The 19,836-nt window shown below is 47.5% G+C and overlaps 1 protein-coding gene across 10 annotated transcripts in view; it reads left to right on the top strand.

The window, feature by feature from the left end:
* Window positions 1–19,836, top strand: part of ZNF384 (zinc finger protein 384) — an 87,170-nt gene that overhangs the window by 34,463 nt on the left and 32,871 nt on the right. For all 10 annotated transcript variants that reach the window (XM_063962440.1, XM_063962441.1, XM_063962439.1 and 7 more), the window contains exon 2: window positions 14,858–14,944. The gene's annotated coding sequence lies outside the window, so the exon portion shown is untranslated. The remainder of the gene's footprint in view (window positions 1–14,857; window positions 14,945–19,836) is intronic.

The raw sequence follows: 19,836 nt of genomic DNA, 5'->3' as shown, positions 1-19,836 counted from the left end.
TGCAAGTGTGTGATTATTTATCATGTCTAAGAGCAGCAAGGGTGAGGAAAATACACTCACAGCAGCACCAACACTCATGTCATGTTTGTCTTGCGAAGCTGGGTTAACCTCTCAGGATCTGGTACAGAATGGTTTGTGTGTAAATTGTTTTAGCTTTCACCAAAGTCTCTTGAAAAATCCAAGGCAGACAAAGGTTCAAGAGCCCCCATGGGCTACTTTTGCACAGACATTATCCAGTATAGCTGAGCGGATAATTTCAACTTCTGTACCACGCATAGGTTACACTATTAACCCAGCATTCCACCTGGGGTTTTTCACATCCAGCAGGGAAAGCATCGGCCTCTCAACAAACAGGCTGAAAGGCCAGTGGTAAGTAAATCACGTAGACATGAAACAACATCTTCACAGTCTACACGTTTCAGATGAAGATTAGTCGGAGGATGAAGACTCATTACACTGTGGCTCTACATACGAAGATGAGGAGGAAGGTCTCAGCTCAGCGGACTTATCTGAGTTAATTAATTGCGATGAAAGCCATTCTATCCTTAGAAGAATCAGCAAAGCCTGTGTTAAAATCCAAGGCACCTGTGTTTAAACGTCCCAAAAACAGTTAGTTTCCTGGGTCAGAACAGCTGACGGAAATTATGGAAGAGATTTGGGCTACACCCAGTAAGAAATTTAGAATTCCCAGGAAATGGAATTCCAATTATCCTCTTCTGGCTGGGGACTGTTATAAGAGGGAGGTGGCCCCCGAAGTAGATACACATGTCATTCGATTAGTGCGAAAATCTACATTACCTCTGCCTTCAACATCATTAAATGATGTCATGGATAGGAGAGTGGATGGTTTTCTAAAAAACATTTTTTCTCTGTCTGGGGCAATCATTAGACCAGCCATGGCTTCAGCTTGGATGGCAAAAGCAGTGGCTGCCTGGACTGATGCATTGGAATGTGATCTTTCAATGGCATCTAGCGAGCAAAAATCCCATTTCTCTGACGTCCTAGTGGATGCTGGGAACTCCGTAAGGACCATGGGGAATAGCGGCTCCGCAGGAGACTGGGCACAAAAAGTAAAAGCTTTAGACTAGCTGGTGTGCACTGGCTCCTCCCCCCATGACCCTCCTCCAAGCCTCAGTTAGATTTTTGTGCCCGAACGAGAAGGGTGCAAGCTAGGTGGCTCTCCTGAGCTGCTTAGAAGTAAAAGTTTAAATAGGTTTTTTATTTTCAGTGAGTCCTGCTGGCAACAGGCTCACTGCATCGTGGGACTAAGGGGAGAAGAAGCGAACTCACCTGACTGCAGAGTGGATTGGGCTTCTTGGCTACTGGACATTAGCTCCAGAGGGACGATCACAGGTTCAGCCTGGATGGGTCCCGGAGCCGCGCCGCCGGCCCCCTTACAGAGCCAGAAGAGCGAAGAGGTCCGGAGAAAGCGGCGGCAGAAGACGTTCCTGTCTTCAACTAAGGTAGCGCACAGCACTGCAGCTGTGCGCCATTGCTCTCAGCACACTTCACACTCCGGTCACTGAGGGTGCAGGGCGCTGGGGGGGAGCGCCCTGAGACGCAATAAAAACGATATAAAACCTTATATGGCTAAAAAAAAATGCATCACATATAGCTCCTGGGCTATATGGATGCATTTATCCCCTGCCAGTTTCCTGAAAAAAGCGGGAGAAAAGGCCGTTGTGAAGGGGGCGGAGCCTTTCTCCTCAGCACACAAGCGCCATTTTCTTTCACAGCTCCGCTGGAAGGACGGCTCCCTGACTCTCCCCTGCAGTCCTGCACTACAGAAACAGGGTAAAACAGAGAGGGGGGCACTATTGGCAGCTAATATATAAATACAGCAGCTATAACAGGGAGTAACACTTATATAAGGTTATCCCTGTATATATATAGCGCTCTGGTGTGTGCTGGCAAACTCTCCCTCTGTCTCCCCAAAGGGCTAGTGGGGTCCTGTCCTCTATCAGAGCATTCCCTGTGTGTGTGCTGGGTGTCGGTACGATTGTGTCGACATGTATGAGGAGGAAAATGATGTGGAAGCAGAGCAATTGCCTGTGTTAGTGATGTCACCCCCTAGGGAGTCGACACCTGACTGGATGGTAGTAATTAAAGAATTACTTGACAATGTCAGCACTTTGCAAAAAACTGTTGACGACATGAGACAGCCGACAAATCAATTAGTGCCTGTTCAGGCGTCTCAGACACCGTCAGGGGCGCTAAAACGCCCGTTACCTCAGATGGTCGACACAGACCCTGACACGGATACTGAATCCAGTGTCGACGGTGACGAGACAAACGTAATGTCCAGTAGGGCCACACGTTACATGATCACGGCAATGAAGGAGGCATTGAACATTTCTGACACTACAAGTACCACAAAAAAGGGTATTATGTGGGGTGTGAAAAAACTACCAGTGGTTTTTCCTGAGTCAGATGAATTAAATGAGGTGTGTGATAAAGCGTGGGTTTCCCCCGATAAAAAACTGCTGATTTCTAATAAATTATTGGCACTATACCCTTTCCCGCCAGAGGTTAGGGCACGTTGGGAAACACCCCCTAGGGTAGATAAGGCGCTCACACGCTTATCAAAACAAGCGCCTCAGCCTGGATGTGCAGCGCTGGAGTGGCTTGGTCGGATTCCCTGACTGAAAATATTGATACCCTGGATAGGGACAGTATATTATTAACTATAGAGCATTTAAAGGATGCATTACTATATATGCGAGATGCACAGAGGGATATTTGCACCCTGGCATCTAGAGTAAGTGCGATGTCCATTTCTGCCAGAAGAACGTTATGGACGCGACAGTGGTCAGGTGATGCGGATTCCAAACGACATATGGAAGTATTGCCGTATAAAGGGGAGGAGTTATTTGGGGTCGGTCTATCGGACCTGGTGGCCACAGCAACGGCTGGAAAATCCACCTTTTTACCCCAGGTCACCTCTCAGCAGAAAAAGACACCGTCTTTTCAAACCCAGTCCTTTCGTCCCTATAAGGGCAAGAGGGAAAAAGGCCGCTCGTTCCTGCCCCGGGGCAGAGGAAGGGGAAAAAGACTGCACCATGCAGCCTCTTCCCAGGAGCAGAAGCCCTCCCCCGCTTCTGCCAAGTCCTCAGCATGACGCTGGGGCTCTGCAAGCAGACTCGGGCACGGTGGGGGGCCGTCTCAAGAATTTCAGCGCGCAGTGGGCTCACTCGCAAGTGGACCCCTGGATCCTGCAGGTAGTATCACAGGGGTACAAATTGGAATTCGAGACGTCTCCCCCTCGCCGGTTCCTGAAGTCTGCTCTACTAACGTCTCCCTCCGACAGGGAGGCAGTATTGGAAGCTATTCACAAGCTGTATTCCCAGCAGGTGATAATCAAGGTACCCCTCCTACAACAGGGAAAGGGGTATTATTCCACGCTGTTTGTGGTACCGAAGCCGGACGGCTCGGTGAGACCAATTTTAAATCTAAAATCTTTGAACACTTACATAAAAAGGTTCAAATTCAAGATGGAGTCACTCAGAGCAGTGATAGCGAACCTGGAAGAAGGGGACTATATGGTATATCTAGACATCAAGGATGCTTATCTCCATGTCCCAATCTACCCTTCTCACCAAGGGTACCTCAGGTTTGTGATACAAAACTGTCATTATCAGTTTCAGACGCTGCCGTTTGGATTGTCCACGGCACCACGGGTCTTTACCAAGGTAATGGCCGAAATGATGATTCTTCTTCGAAGAAAAGGCGTATTAATTATCCCTTACTTGGACGATCTCCTGATAAGGGCAAGGTCCAGGGAACAGTTAGAGGTCGGAGTAGCACTATCTCAGGTAGTGCTACGTCAGCACGGGTGGATTCTAAATATCCCAAAATCACAGCTGATTCCAACAACACGTCTACTGTTCCTAGGGATGATTCTGGACACAGTCCAGAAAAAGGTGTTTCTCCCGGAGGAGAAGGCCAGGGAGTTATCCGAGCTAGTCAGGAACCTCCTAAAACCAGGACAAGTGTCAGTGCATCAGTGCACGAGAGTCCTGGGAAAAATGGTGGCTTCTTACGAAGCGATTCCATTCGGAAGATTCCATGCAAGAACTTTTCAGTGGGATCTGCTGGACAAATGGTCCGGATCGCATCTTCAGATGCATCAGCGGATAACCCTATCTCCAAGGACAAGGGTATCTCTCCTGTGGTGGTTACAGAAGGCTCATCTTCTAGAGGGCCGCAGATTCGGCATTCAGGATTGGATGCTGGTAACCACGGATGCCAGCCTGAGAGGCTGGGGAGCAGTCACACAGGGAAGAAATTTCCAGGGCTTGTGGTCAAGCATGGAAACGTCTCTTCACATAAATATCCTAGAGCTAAGGGCCATTTACAATGCCCTAAGTCAAGCAAGGCCTCTGCTTCAGGGTCAACCGGTATTAATCCAGTCGGACAACATCACGGCTGTCGCCCACGTAAACAGACAGGGCGGCACAAGAAGCAGGAGGGCAATGGCAGAAGCTGCAAGGATTCTCCGCTGGGCGGAAAATCATGTGATAGCACTGTCAGCAGTGTTCATTCCGGGAGTGGACAACTGGGAAGCAGACTTCCTCAGCAGACACGACCTCCACCCGGGGGAGTGGGGACTTCATCCAGAAGTCTTCCAAGTGATTGTAAACCGTTGGGAAAAACCAAAGGTGGACATGATGGCGTCCCGTCTCAACAAGAAACTGGACAGATATTGCGCCAGGTCAAGGGACCCTCAGGCAATAGCGGTGGACGCTCTGGTAACTCCGTGGGTGTTCCAGTCGGTATATGTGTTCCCTCCTCTTCCTCTCATACCAAAAGTACTGAGAATCATAAGAAGGAGAGGAGTAAGAACGATACTCGTGGCTCCGGATTGGCCAAGAAGAACTTGGTACCCGGAGCTGCAAGAGATGCTCACGGAGGACCCGTGGCCTCTACCTCTAAGGAAGGACCTGCTCCAGCAGGGACCTTGTCTGTTCCAAGACTTACCGCGGCTGCGTTTGACGGCATGGCGGTTGAACGCCGGATCCTGAAGGAAAAAGGCATTCCAGATGAAGTCATCCCTACCCTGATCAAGGCCAGGAAGGATGTAACTGCAAAACATTATCATCGCATTTGGCGAAAATATGTTGCGTGGTGTGAGGCCAAGAAGGCCCCTACGGAGGAATTTCAACTGGGTCGTTTCCTACATTTCCTGCAAGCAGGATTGTCTATGGGCCTAAAATTAGGATCCATTAAGGTTCAAATTTCGGCCCTGTCGATCTTCTTCCAGAAAGAACTGGCTTCAGTGCCTGAAGTTCAGACGTTTGTCAAAGGGGTACTGCATATACAGCCTCCTTTTGTGCATCCAGTGGCACCTTGGGATCTCAATGTAGTTTTAGGGTTCCTAAAATCGCATTGGTTTGAACCACTTGCCACAGTGGATTTGAAATATCTCACATGGAAAGTGGTAATGCTGTTGGCCCTGGCTTCAGCCAGGCGCGTATCAGAATTGGCGGCTTTATCCTATAAAAGCCCTTACCTGATATTTCATTCGGATAGGGCGGAATTGAGGACTCGTCCTCAATTTCTCCCTAAGGTGGTTTCAGCGTTTCACATGAATCAACCTATTGTGGTACCTGTGGCTACTAGGTACTTGGAGGACTCCAAGTTGCTGGACGTAGTCAGGGCCCTGAAAATATATGTTTCCAGGACGGCTGGAGTCAGAAAATCTGACTCGCTGTTTATACTGTATGCACCCAACAAGCTGGGTGCTCCTGCTTCTAAGCAGACGATTGCTCGTTGGATTTGTAGTACAATTCAACTTGCACATTCTGTGGCAGGCCTGCCACAGCCAAAATCTGTAAAAGCCCATTCCACAAGGAAGGTGGGCTCATCTTGGGCGGCTGCCCGAGGGGTCTCGGCTTTACAACTTTGCCGAGCAGCTACTTGGTCAGGGGCAAACACGTTTGCTAAATTCTACAAATTTGATACCCTGGCTGAGGAGGACCTGGAGTTCTCTCATTCGGTGCTGCAGAGTCATCCGCACTCTCCCGCCCGTTTGGGAGCTTTGGTATAATCCCCATGGTCCTTACGGAGTTCCCAGCATCCACTACGGACTATGAGAAATAGAATTATCGGTAAGTAAATTCTTATTTTTGCACATATCAAACAGGCTGCAATGTTTTTGGAAGAAGCAGCCTTGGATATAGGTACAATTGTCGTCATCAGCTTCAGCAGTAGCCGCTCGCAGAGCAGTTTGGCTATGTACATGGAAAGCTGATTCAGAATCCAAAAAGGTTTTGGAGTCTTTACCTTTTACTGGAGATATTCTTTTTGGTAAAGAATTAAACAGTATTTCTGCTGCGGGGTACACTGGGCTCCACAAGGATAGACATTGGGGTGTAGAGTAGGATCTTGATCCGAAGCACCAACAGGCTCAAAAGCTTTGACCTTCTTCCCTTCTTCCCGAAACCGAATGGGTCCTCCCGGCCCGTTCTCAACCTCAAGGCATTGAACAGGTTTGTGAAGGTTTCCAGGTTCCGTATGGAAACCCTTCGCTCTATAGTTCTGGCCTTGGAACCTGGGGACTTCATGGTCTCCCTGGATATACAAGATGCTTACCTGCATATTCCTATAGCAGTGTCTCATCAGCAATACCTGAGATTTGCGATTGGCAACTGCCATTACCAGTTTCGGGCGTTACCTTTTGGTTTAACAACGGCTCCGCAAGTCTTTACAAAAGTCATGGCGGTGGTTACTGTGGTACTCCGCCGTCAAGGGGTCAGGATACTGCCGTATTTGGACGACTTGTTAATCCTGGCAAATTCCCCAGAACTTCTACTGCATCATCTAGATGTGACGGTCCGGTTTCTGCAAGCCCACGGGTGGCTCATCAACTGGAAGAAGTCATCCCTGATCCCTGCTCAGAGCATGGTGCTTCTGGGAGCACTATTGGACACTCACAACCAGAGGTTGTTCCTGTCTCAGGAGAAAGTCCTGAAACTTCAGGACAGGATTCGTTGCTTCCTATCTCGTCCGCAAGTGTCGATACATTCGGCGATGCAGGTGCTGGGCCTCATGGTGTCAGCATTCGACATGGTGGAGTACGCTCAATTTCACTCTCGCCCTCTCCAGAGGCTGATTCTAGCCAAATGGGACGGCCTGCCTCACCGGATCAGGTCTCAAATGATCTCATTGACTCCGGAGTCGCTGCTCTGGTGGCTCCGGGACCAACAACTGTGCAGGGGCCGTCCGTTCTGGATATCCGACTGGGGCGCGGTGCTGGAGCAACACTCCCTTCAGGGGCGGTGGACCAAGGAGGAGTCCCTCCTCTCGATCAATATTCTGGAGTTGCGGGCGGTCTTCAATGCCTTGAACCTAGCCCAGCATTTAATTCAGAACCGTCCTGTTCAAGTACAGTCAGACAACGCCACCACAGTGGCTTACATAAATCATCAAGGCGGCACTCGAAGCCGCCTAGCAATGATGGAAGTCTCACGGATTCTACAGTGGGCAGAACGCCATCTACCGTCCATATCGGCAATATTCATTCCGGGAGTCCTGAATTGGGAAGCGGACTTTCTCAGTCGTCAGGACGTGCATGCCGGCGAGTGGGGCATCCATCCAGAAGTGTTTCAACTCCTAGTGGAAAGGTGGGGCCTTCCAGACGTAGACCTGATGGCGTCTCGACACAATCACAAGGTTCCGGTCTTCGGAGCAAGGACAAGGGATCCTCAAGCAGCATTCGTGGATGCGCTGGCGGTACCGTGGAGGTTTCGGCTGCCGTACGTGTTCCCTCCGATGTCACTCCTGCCCAGGGTAATTCGGAAGTTCAAGCAAGAAAAAGGAATTCTGCTTCTCATAGCTCCAGCGTGGCCCAGACGGCACTGGTTCTCAGACCTGCAAGGCCTATCGTCGGAGCGTCCAATTCTACTTCCACAACGCCCAGACCTCCTCGTTCAGGGCCCCTGTGTCTACCAGGACCTAGCCCGGCTGTCTTTGACGGCGTGGCTCTTGAAGCTTCCGTCTTAAGGGCTAAAGGGTTTTCTGAGGCGGTCATTCAAACTATTAGAACAAAGAAGAATAACTCTGCGCGTGGTCTGTCATGTAGAATAAATAACTCAGTAAGACTTTATGTATTGATATTTTTTATCTAAGATTGTCAACATGTAACGTTTATCACAGCATGCAAATATTAGTAATTTAGTAGCTTTTATGTATAAAAAATCTAGTTAATAGTAAATAAGTAGTTAAAAAACTCCGGTCATTCAAACTATGTTGCGGGCCCAGAAACCGGCTTCGGCTCAGATTTACTATAGGGTCTGGCATTCTTACTTTGTTTGGTGCGCATCTAACGATTATGACGCTTCCAAGTTCAGTATAGCCAAGTTGTTGGCTTTTCTTCAGCAGGGCCTAGACTTAGGCCTGCGTCTGGCGTCCCTCAAGGTTCAAATATCTGCCTTGTCGGTGTGGTTTCAGAGAAAAATTGCGACCTTACCTGATGTGGTATACCTTTACTCAGGGCGTGTTGCGTATCCAACCTCCCTATGTACCGCCTGTGGCTCCTTGGGACTTGTCGGTGGTTTTGGAGGCGTTACAAGAGTCTCCGTTTGAACCTCTTGGTTCAGCTGACCTTAAGTGGCTTTCCCTTAAGGTGGTGTTTCTGCTGGCTATTGCTTTAGCTAGAAGAGTGTCGGATTTGGGTGCTTTGTCCTGTAGTTCCCCATATCTGATATTTCACCATGACCGGGTGGTTCTTAGGACTCGTCCCGGCTATCTACCTAAGGTGGTTTCTTCGTTCCACCTTAATCAGGAGATTGTAGTTCCGGCACTTGATTCTCCTGATCTGTCTCCCAAAGAGCGGTCTTTGGATGTGGTACGGGCTCTCCGTATCTATGTGAAGAGAACTGCTCCTATTAGGAAATCTGATTCTCTTTTTGTTGTGTTTGTGTTTCACAAACGGGGCTGGCCTGCTCACAAGCAAACTCTGGCCAGATGGATTAGAATGGTGATTGCACATGCTTATATGAAGGCTAGTCTCTCTGCTCCTGATCACATTAAGGCCCATTCTACTCGGTCTGTTGGACCTTCTTGGGCGGCCCGCCGTGGTGCGACCCTTTAACATTTGTGCATGGCGGCTACGTGGTCCTCAGTGAACACGTTCATTAGGTTCTATCCCTTCGATACCGCCGCTTCCCAGGATGCTTCCCATAAGGAACTGCTTTAGGACATCTCCAATGTCTATCCTTGTGGAGCCCAGTGTACCCCGCAGCAGAAAACGAGTTTTATGGTAAGAACTTACCTTTGTTAAAACTCTTTCTGCGAGGTACACTGGGCTCCACAAGGCGCCCACCCTGACGCACTTTGGGTTGGTATGGCATTAGCCGCTGACACTCCCTGTCGGTAGAGTGTGGTGTTTGTGGCAACTGGCAGTTGTCGTCTCTTTTACTTGCTACTGCATTGGGCTGGTTAACAAAACTGAGCTCCTGTGCACGGAGGCGGGGTAATATAGGAGGCGGCGCTATGCATCTTGGGAAGAAGGTCAAAGCTTTTGAGCCTGTTGGTGCTTCGGATCAAGATCCTACTCTACACCCCAATGTCTATCCTTGTGGAGCCCAGTGTACCTCGCAGAAAGAGTTTTAACAAAGGTAAGTTCTTACCATGAAACTCGTTTTTGGAGTCAGAAGCAGACTCCTAGAAAGTGAAGTTTCCTTCCACATATAAATCCAAGCCTAAAATTCCAGCTTTTCGGTCACAAGGGAAAGGAAAAGGTGATGGCAAACAGTCCCAATACAACAAGTCTAGTAAGACTAAAAAGCATTGGGCTACCAGAGGACCAGCTTCAAAAACAGAAGATAAGCCATCAGCCTGATGGTGCGGGCCTCCACCGGGGGGATCCCAGGGTGGGAGGCATACTACTTCAATTTGCACAGATGTGGCAGCAGTCCACCACAGATGCCTGGGTGCAAGAAGCGGTATCTCTAGGTTATGCATTTGCTTTCCAGAAACACCCTCCTCAAAGGTTTTTTTTGTACCAGCCCATCTGTGGTAGAGACGAAGGCCAGGGCTTTGCAAGAGGCATTTCAGAAATTGCTTCAGTCAGGAGTAATCATTCCAGTTCCTCCTACACAACGAGGACAAGCTTTTTACTTCAACCTGTTTCTAGTCCAGAAGCCAAATGGGTCGTTCCGGCCCATATTCAAACTCAAAGTGCTGAACAAATACATTTGGGTGCCCCGGTTTCATATGGAGACTTTACATTCCATCATTTTGGAAATGGAGCCAGGGGATTTTATGGTATCCCTGGATATACAGGATGCTTACCTACATGTTGCTATAGCCCTGTCCCATCAGCGCTATCTCAGGCTCGCTATCCTCCAACAGAATTTTCAGTTCCAGGCCCTTCCATTTGGATTGGCCACAGCTCCCAGAGTATTTACCAAGATTATGGTGGTAATGGCAGCTTATCTCCGCCAGCGGGGGATAAGAATTTTTCCATACCTCCACAATCTTTTAATCCTGGCACAGTCTTAGGAATTGTTCCTGTGTCATCTGCAACAGACAATGGGGGTAATTCAGAGTTGATCGCAGCAGCAAATTAGTTAGCAGTTGGGCAAAACCATGTGCAGTGCAGGTGTGGTAGATATAACATGTGCAGAGAGAGTTAGATTTGGGTGGGTTATTTTGTTTCTGTGCAGGGTAAATACTGGCTGCTTTAATTTTTACACTGCAATTTAGATTTCAGTTTGAACACACCACACTCAAATCTAACTCTCTCTGCGCATGTTATATCTGCCCCCCTGCAGTGCACATGGTTTTTCCCAACTGCTATCAAATTTGCTGCTGCGATCAACTCTGAATTAGGCCCAATAGCATGTCTACAGAAGCACGGTTGGCTCATAAATTGGGCAAAATCGTCTCTGGTTTCGTCACAGAGAGTAACTTTACCTCTGAACAAAATATCCAAGGTTCAGTCAAGGATTAAGTAGCTGCTATACAGTCTAAAGGTATCAATTCACGCAGCAATGCGAGTGATGGGATTGATGGGGTCAACATTCAACATGGTAGCGTATGCTCGGTACCATTCGAGGCCTCTGCAACATCTGATCCTTACCAATTGGAATGGTTTTCATCAGATGAAGGGAGACTCTTTTGGATATCAGATTGGGAAATTTTGACAACGGATGTCAGCCTTCAGGGCTGGGGAGCAGGGCCAGGAAGGATTTGTTTTCGGGGCAGTGGACCAAGGAAGAAAGTTGCATGCTAATAAATATATTGGAACTCCGGGCCATATACTTGGCACTGATTCAGGCAAAGGACATCCTTCAGGGGAAACCAGTTCATATCCGCTCGGACAATGCGACGGTAGTAGCGTGCATCAACCATCAAGGAGGTACTCGCAGCCAGAAAGCAATGAAGGCGGTAAGTGACACTTTAAAGTGGGCAGAACTTCATCATCCAGCCTTGTCCGCAGTGTTCATTCCCTGAGTTGTCCCCCCCCCCCCCCCCCAACGTCCAGATCTACTGACTCAAGGTCCTTGTTATCACAGACATCTGGATCGACTGTCTTTGACGGTGTGGCTCTTGAAACCGCTATCCTGAAGTCAAGAGGATTGTCACAACAGGTAATTCAAACAATGCTCAGAGCAAGGAAACCTTCCTTAGCTCACATTTATCACCGAATGTGGCAAGTCTATATATTCAATGGTGCACTGAACGGAAATTTGACCCTAGGTCTTTCAGAGTTTCCAGGGTCTTAGCATTTCTTCAGGCAGGAATGGATAATGGTTTAAGGGTGGCTTTCTTGAGAGTGCAAGTGTCAGCATTGACTGTGTGGTTCCAAAAGAAAATTGCTATGTGCGCACTTTTTTCTGGGGAATACTGCGCATTCAACCTCCTTTTGTTCCTCCTACAGTGCCTTGGAATTTAAGTTTAGTCCTAAAGGCCCTTTAAGTTGCTCCATTTGAACTACTTAAGAGTGGATCTTAAATGGTTGACAGCTAAAGTTCTCTTTCTACTGGCCATAGCGTCAGCTAGAAGAGTTTCAGGTTTAGGGGCATTGTTATGTCGTCCTCCATTTCTGATTTTTTTTATCCAGATAGAGCTGTTCTCAGAACCAAATCTGGGTATCTCCCTAAGGTGGTGTCTAAATTCCACCTTAACAAAGAAATTGTAGTCCCGGCTTTCCAGGAACCGGGCCTTTCTGCGGGAGATGCATCGTTGGACGTAGTACTTGCCTTAAGGATATACGTAGATCATACCATTGCCATCAGAAAGACAGATTCTCTCTTTGTTCTCTACGGATTTCACAAGACAGGATGGCCTGCTGATAAGCAGACACTGGCGAGGAGGCTTCGGATGACAATTTCAGTAGCATATTCTCAAGCTGATCTCTCTGCGCTGGCTAATGTCTCTGCTCACTCTACTCGTAAGGTAGGTTCACCGTGGGCAGCACAACGTGGTGGTGCTTCAGCAGAACCGATATGTAAGGCAGCCACATGGTCTACCATTAACACATTCATTAGACATTATGCCGTTGATACCTTTGCCTCTCAGGACGCTGAATTCGAGCGAAGGATTCTCCTGTCTAATCAGGAGTGTCCCCACCACTAAATTGCTTTGGGACATCCCAATGTTATCCTGTGGATACCCTGTGAACCCTGCAGGAGAAATATACGTTATGGTAAGAACTTACCGTTGATAATGGTATTACTCCTAAGTCCACAGGGATCCCACCCTGATGCACCTGATTTGAGGATCCTTTTACTCACTAAACTCTTCCCTCTTGTACGGAAGGGTGTGCATGTGTGTTCTTCTCGCCTGATTAGGGCTCCCTACGATGCTCTTGCCTTGATCTTTGGAAAACAACTGATTTGTCTGAGCCAGGAGGCGGGGCTATATGGACGGGCCCATTGCATGCTGGGAGGCCGAAAGCTTTAACCGTTTGGTTCAAATCCGCTGTCGCATCATCATATCCCAATGTTATCTTGTGGATCCTGTGGACTTCGGAGAAATACCGTTATCAATGTTAAGTTCTTACCATAACGTATCATTTTTTTAATGTATGCTGTGACTACAGGCGTGGCGCTGTGACTTCTTAAAAATAACCTATTATAAGGGAATCCCTCTGGTATTATTCTACATCGTCATTGCTTGTGGTCTTCATTTGAGTGAGCGGAACCAATGCAGTAAATTCACACACACAACAGGGAAATAGGGAGGGTGAACTAGACTTAAATCTGCCTAGCATCAGCTAATATTCCACAAACTCCTCCTCTATCCTATAGGAAAGGAGAAAACCGCAGCTAACATTCTCAATCTTAAAGGGTAAATAGCTCCAACACATTAAAAAGGCAATATACAGAGAAACACCTCAGTTTAATCTCATTCATGTCCATTTCAATTCAAAACCTTCAGTCCTATTGAGATGTCTGTGAGTGTACTTTGTACAGTCTCTCCACATATATTCAGATGTGATACGAGTAATAAGCAGTAAAAATGTGTTTTATTGAAAGGTTTAAAATAAATCATATCAAAGCCTAATAATTTTGTATTGTTCAGGTTAGAAAGCATTAAAACATAGTTGATCAAGGTTTCTAATACTTCGCAATGTTTCACAGTATTGCTATAATAAGCAGGTTTCCTTTTTCTTTTCTTTTTTTGTTTAGAAAAAAAGTTTGTTTTTTATCCAATTCTCCTTCTTGTTTATTGTATTCATCAAAGCGGATGACATCCTGATAATATTGTGGCTTTTCACTGTCTCATCTGTTCTTACGGACGCGAGTTCATTTAGTAGTCATCGTTCGGCTTCTGTGGCATTTTTCAATTAGCCGCTGGCTTACTGGTCTAGATATATAACCTCTTCCATTTATGCTAATAGATGTATAGCTGTAGGAGTGGAAGGTTTACATATTAAGTTATTTATGCAGCACGAGTTGTACGGAGAGAGCTCACATCTGTCTGTGTCCCAGAGCGGCTTACAATCTCTGAGGGGGGGGGGGGAGATGACGTACTAACCAATCAGCTTCTAGCGGGTCCCAGCAGTGCCCCATGCAGCATTAATCCTATTCCTCAGTCACCTGCTCATGCCAGGTTCCTCCAGGGATTGGCATGCTGAGCTAGAGGGCTCCCCCAATCAGCGCACATAGCGGTCGATTCAATTCAGCGACAGTTGAATAGCGCCGGGAGTTAGCCCCCATCGCTATTCAATTCAGCTCAAGTTAAGTCGGCGAAGGCCCGTTCTCGCGGACTTAACAGGTTGATTTGTCGGGAGAACGGGCATTCTCCGACTTAACTCCCTGCCGCGATGCTGATTCCCGACAGAATCAGCCTCGCGCCGGCCGCGCGGCAGCACTTTTGTCGGATTTCTTCTCTCATCCCCCGGTGGGTGAGAGAAAAATTCCCGACAATTGGTGTCACTTGTCTCTGTATTGAATACCGGCGCTATTCAACTGTCGCTGAATTGAATCGACCCCATAGAGTGCCATCCTGGCCAACCCCTTGTCACGGCCCTGGTAATAATAATCTTTCATCAAACTTCCTACAGCAATAAAGTGCTGCGCTCTGATCACACAGACAGCTCGTCTCCTCAGAAGATAACTTAGTAGAGTACAGATGTAATGCAGCCATACAACCTAGGGATAGTAGATCATTAATCAGTGACATACAGAGTAACTGCAGCCAGATAATAGTAGACTCCTGAGAATCCTCTGGCTCTGGGTGTTTGAGCATGCTCGGGGGAACCCTTCCTGCTGGACATTTGCTGAGCAATGAATCATATTGGGGAGAGGGTATTTGGATGTATAGATGATATCAGACTCCTCATCGTCTTGCAGGGGCTGTGTTGGTAGTAGCGGGCTGACCAAGTGCTTGTTTATTTCTTCCATAGATTGTGCTCCGACTTTCTCCATGAACTGAACCAGACGTTACTCCCGCATCTGCTCTGCAGCTCTCCATAAGGAGGACGTGCACAGTGGTGAGTATCCCTGCCATCTTACTGTATTATCTCTCTCCTAATAATAATTCAGTCATTGTCACAAGTCCCTGCAGTAGTGGGAGAACGGTTTGGAAATGTCCAGCAACGTGAAAATGTGAAATTAATTATCGCCATATCGTCTCTCATCTTCACCGGAATAAACTTGGCGCGTGTCCTTAGAGCTGATGATTTGTGGGGTAGTCTCTGTTACACAGGGTAGGTTTACCACCCACCAGTTGGGGCGCCTTCGAAAACTGGGTAATAAACGGGTAAAACCACAAAGCAGGACAATGCACTCCGTTTGGTGGGGGCGACAGGAATTCTTATCTTGCTTTCTGAAGGGCTACATACTGCATTTTCTTCTGCTATCCTTGTGATGCTCATGGAGACTGAGGAAAGAGACCCTGCCGTGTTTTGCAGAATGGGAACAGTCACAAATCGGAGAGCCAGCACTTTACCTCCTATTATCTGGAGCTTGGGACAAGTCTCTGCAAGTCAGGATGAGTGCAGAAAATGGTGATAGGTACATGGACAATAGGTTCATGTACAGTGACCTATTGGCCTCTCGTATGGCCAGTCGTCAAGCAGTTATGTGATCTCCATTTTGCGCTATAAGGCAAACTTAAATAAGAGTTAAAAGGAAACCGCTTTGCTTGTACCCAGAAAGAACCAAAGTGGGCTGATCTCACAGTCGTTCCCCAGCACTGAGCGGACAGGATCACAGTTGACACAGATAACATAAGTACTGATCTGGGTACTGGGGCTGGGCACTTTTCTGTTGTAGCCTAACTCCACATTTGGTAGGAGGCTTTCTGATTGATTGTAATTCATTCTCTAAGCTGGGCACACAGTGGACCTGCTTTGGAGGTGGATGCAAATGTCGCAGCGGCCGTGCGAAAATATGCAAAAGCCGCAGGAGGTGTCGTGTAAAACTACGGCTTATCTGATCCACTGCCTGTGACTGAAGACGCAGCATCGGAACAACATTGCGGCCATCGGCCACCACAACGGACCTCTGGTAACCTCAAGTTGCTCAGGATGTCTGGTGAAACTGTGCATTAGGGACCAGTGAGACTGTGTCCGGGGATGCAGCCACTGGCTTCGTCACGCCCTGAAAACGTGGACGGAATACCCCTGTTTTCTGGAACGTTGGGCCATTGCCGCTCTGAAAGTGCCTGCTGCCTCACAACCAGGCTGCGGCTTAGAGGACACGGTGATCGGAGCCGCAGCACCGTCATCGCAAGAAATGCGTGCTGTGGCTCCAGCGCATGCACAGTCCCGAAAACGTTGGGTCAGTTGTGACTGAATTGGCGCACATCTCCCATTAGTGCTGCACATCAGACGGGACGATGCAATGTACTAATCAGTGTGGTAATAGTACCCTGTAACGATATATGGTGCAGCGGGCAGTGCAGTACCAGACGGTCTGTAGATTGACGCGTCGTGTACCCAACTTTATACAATAACTAAAGTATATTGGACTTCAGTTATCTTGAAACATGGCTACATTGGGGGAATTCAGTTGTTGGCGCTGGTGGCTGTCAGTGCTGGGCGCCAGACTGAGCAATTCAATTGTTGCTCAGTTCAGGCCCAACCAGCTGCTTACACCGGCATCTCTGCTCGCAGTCCCCCATGCTGGCGAGCAGAAATGTGGAAAAAGTGACCCATTTGGGCGGCCCAGCACTTTAGTCATGTTTAGCCTTTTTACGCTGCTGAACTCGGCCGTGCAGGGCCGATCAGCACTTAAATAAAAATAAAAAAACACCCACAATTGAATAGCGCCTCTCGATATCCCGTCATTTTAGATGGGAGATCTGGTGTGCATAAACAGTTGAATTGCCCCCATTGAGTTCAGAATTGAAACCCTTATGTTTTCTTTGAACAATTTATATATCTCAAAATAATTCTCTAATTTTCAGACCATTTTTTTTTTCTTTTTCAATAGTTTTTCTATACGTTTGAAATGTGTCCAGTTCAATTCTTCTTTGTGTTACTAGGTAACGTGATGCGATACAGGAACACTCTCATCCTTGTTTTGTACATTCCCTGCAGCAGTCTATGGCCCATCGCGGAGGATGACTTACATGTTATATACCATAATTGGAGATTGCCACCACCCCTTATATCACAGTCACACGAATGCGTGACTGCAAGCCTCCCCTGTATTAAATCTTTGCGAAAAGGATGGATTGTTTTACTAAAGGGCAACGTATCCCAGCTCTGCGCGGCCACATTCCCGTGTTATCAAGTCGTGTGTCACGGTTCTATTTTGTATCCAAAAATTCACCGGGAGACAGATAAACAGTCACACTCTGCAGTCCGTATCACTTCTGTATACTGAACACTGATAAATACACATCTCACAATGGGGTAAACGTTTTATTGGTTGAGAAGTGTAAAATGTGCTAAATCTGATAACTGGTATTGATCTCCAAAATGTATTAAAGCAGGTACAGATGCGTCCTCATACATCTAGCCTCAATACGCCATGCACCGCGAGATGCGGCAGTCCCCAGGCAACTCTGCTAATGTCAGGCGCCATTTTTTTATTTTTTGCAGGAAAACACTGTAATGTAGCATTTCGTATGCAGATACAGCCGCAGTCTCACACAGAATAATGGCAAGCCGCATATCATTTTAATCAGCAGAGTTTTATTTTCATAGTGATGCGAATAAGACGCGTTTTCGAGGGGAGAATGCACAAAAAGACGCCCGGTGTTAGTAAACGCACTCACAACTAGGGCGCGACAAGAAGGGCTGTTTGACATAGCTGCAGCAAGGATATCGGAGGATACATCTGTACTGTATAGAAAATCCCTTCTCTCTACAGTCTGCACATTACTATCGATTATATGTCAACAGTTTTACAGCATCTGTCAACAAAAAATTCTAAGGTCACTTATTGGCTTATTGTACCGATCGCGTCTGTCTGTGCAAAGTGCTAGGAGCACGACGCAGCACTGCAGTGCTCGCAAGCAGCGCCAGACGTATTTATACATCTTGGCGTAATTGTTTCACCTCGTCTAGAAGTGCTATAGCGGCACAGTAATGCATGCTGCCCAATGTCTTGAACTATTTATTATGTGTGTGTGCTTCCAATTCATCTGACGAGATCTGCGTTTTTTTGTAAGTTGCTTATATCTGAGATATTGTTTTCTACCCTCCGTTAGCTGTCTTAATATTTCTATCGATGACGCCCATAGTTTAACATGTATGGAAAAATATGTTGTTTCATCATGGTGAAGTTATCCTAACCAGGACAGCTCCTGGGGTAGGAGAATAGTCTCTTAGCGGGCTGTGGGTTCACCGATGAACTGACATCAACACAGTGCAATTTCTGCCATGCCTTCTTACCTCCGCTCACGATGGCACCCTCTCCAGTAGCCGTATATGTCTTTTACTAATCCTTAAAGTACTGAGGGGTGTGCAGACAAATAAACTAGTGCAAAGCTGTAAAACCAGAGCACTGAGGACACTCCCGTATAAAGAAAGGACCCTTTTTATTCCCTGGCCCCTAGAGCTATGAGACTCCTTAGTGTGGCAAGGGTCTTCAAATCCCACCCCTACCCCCACCCACCATTGTCACAAGGCAAAACAGAGTCAATAGGCCCCGAGTTCCGGATGAGGATCGCCTCCTTTTTAAATGAGAGATCCTCTGATGTGTTCGGGGAGATGGGAGTCCTAATGACAGACAAATCATCCCCGCACTTATGGAAAAGGTGGCCTATAAGGGTCTGACCTTGCTCCATAATCCAATGTGAAAAACAAGACTAACGGCCCTACACACTGATAGATCCACCGCCGAGCTGCTCGACGGTGGACACGGCCGACAGGTGACCCGGGGGCGGGGGGGAGTGAAGTTTCTTCACTACCACAGTCACCTGGCTCCATAGCAGTGCAGGCAAATATGGATGAGATTGTCCATATTGGCCTGCATGCACAAGCGACGGGGCACCAGCGATGAACGAGCGCGGGGCCGCGCATCGTTCATCGCTGGTTCCTCCACACTGCGTGATATGAACGAGTTCTCGTTCATTAATGAACGAGAATGTTCATATCGTGCAGTATCATCTGCCAGTGTGTAGGGCCCATAAGTCAACCCATCATGATGTGTTGTCATGCCCAGCCTTTTGTCAGGATAATAAAACAAACATTTAAGCCTAGCAAAAGGCAGGGGATAAAGAAAGGGGAAAAAATGAAATTGTAAGCAACATAAAAAATAGTAAATGACTGTACTATACTGCTGTGGTAAAACGGATGTCAGAGAGGGTGCAGTTCAGTTCTTGGCAATGGGCGTCTGTGCAAAACGTTGGCAATTCTGGAGCCCCAAGTAACATTGCACACCTTCCTACGCACCTCTATGGGGGTAATAGGGGAATGTGAGGTGCCGACATGATGATTTTTTCTCTGGCACTTCACGGCTATCATTTATAATTGGATTGCCCCCTTAGAGGGGGGGATTCAGTTCAATGTTATGGCTATTCCGTAACGGTCCAACCTGTCCATCCACAAGTTTTTCCTCCCACAGAGGTGCGCAGGAAACATTGCAATGATGGGGTAACTGGCTGGTGTATGTGTTGATGCTTGGCGGCACATCGCCGGTAATTGATTGGTCCCTATCATGTCTCTTTGCGTGGTTAGTAGTGTTCATTGATTGGAACTGCTGTTTTGCAATGAGAGAACCATTGTTTGTTGCCGTGGTTACGTTTGGGTAAACTGGTCAGCTGCATGTCATTGAAAAGGGAATTTCTCTAACGTCCTAGAGGATGCTGGGGACTCCGTAAGGACCATGGGGAATAGACGGGCTCAGCAGGAGACATGGGCACTTTAAGAAAGACTTTGGATTCTGGGTGTGCACTGGCTCCTCCCTCTATGCCCCTCCTCCAGACCTC

This window comes from Pseudophryne corroboree, chromosome 3 (assembly GCF_028390025.1).
Source record: "Pseudophryne corroboree isolate aPseCor3 chromosome 3, aPseCor3.hap2, whole genome shotgun sequence".
NCBI classification, from domain to species: domain Eukaryota; kingdom Metazoa; phylum Chordata; class Amphibia; order Anura; family Myobatrachidae; genus Pseudophryne; species Pseudophryne corroboree.
The sequence above is the reverse complement of the archived record's forward strand: the minus strand, read 5'-3'. Positions and strand labels throughout refer to the sequence as shown.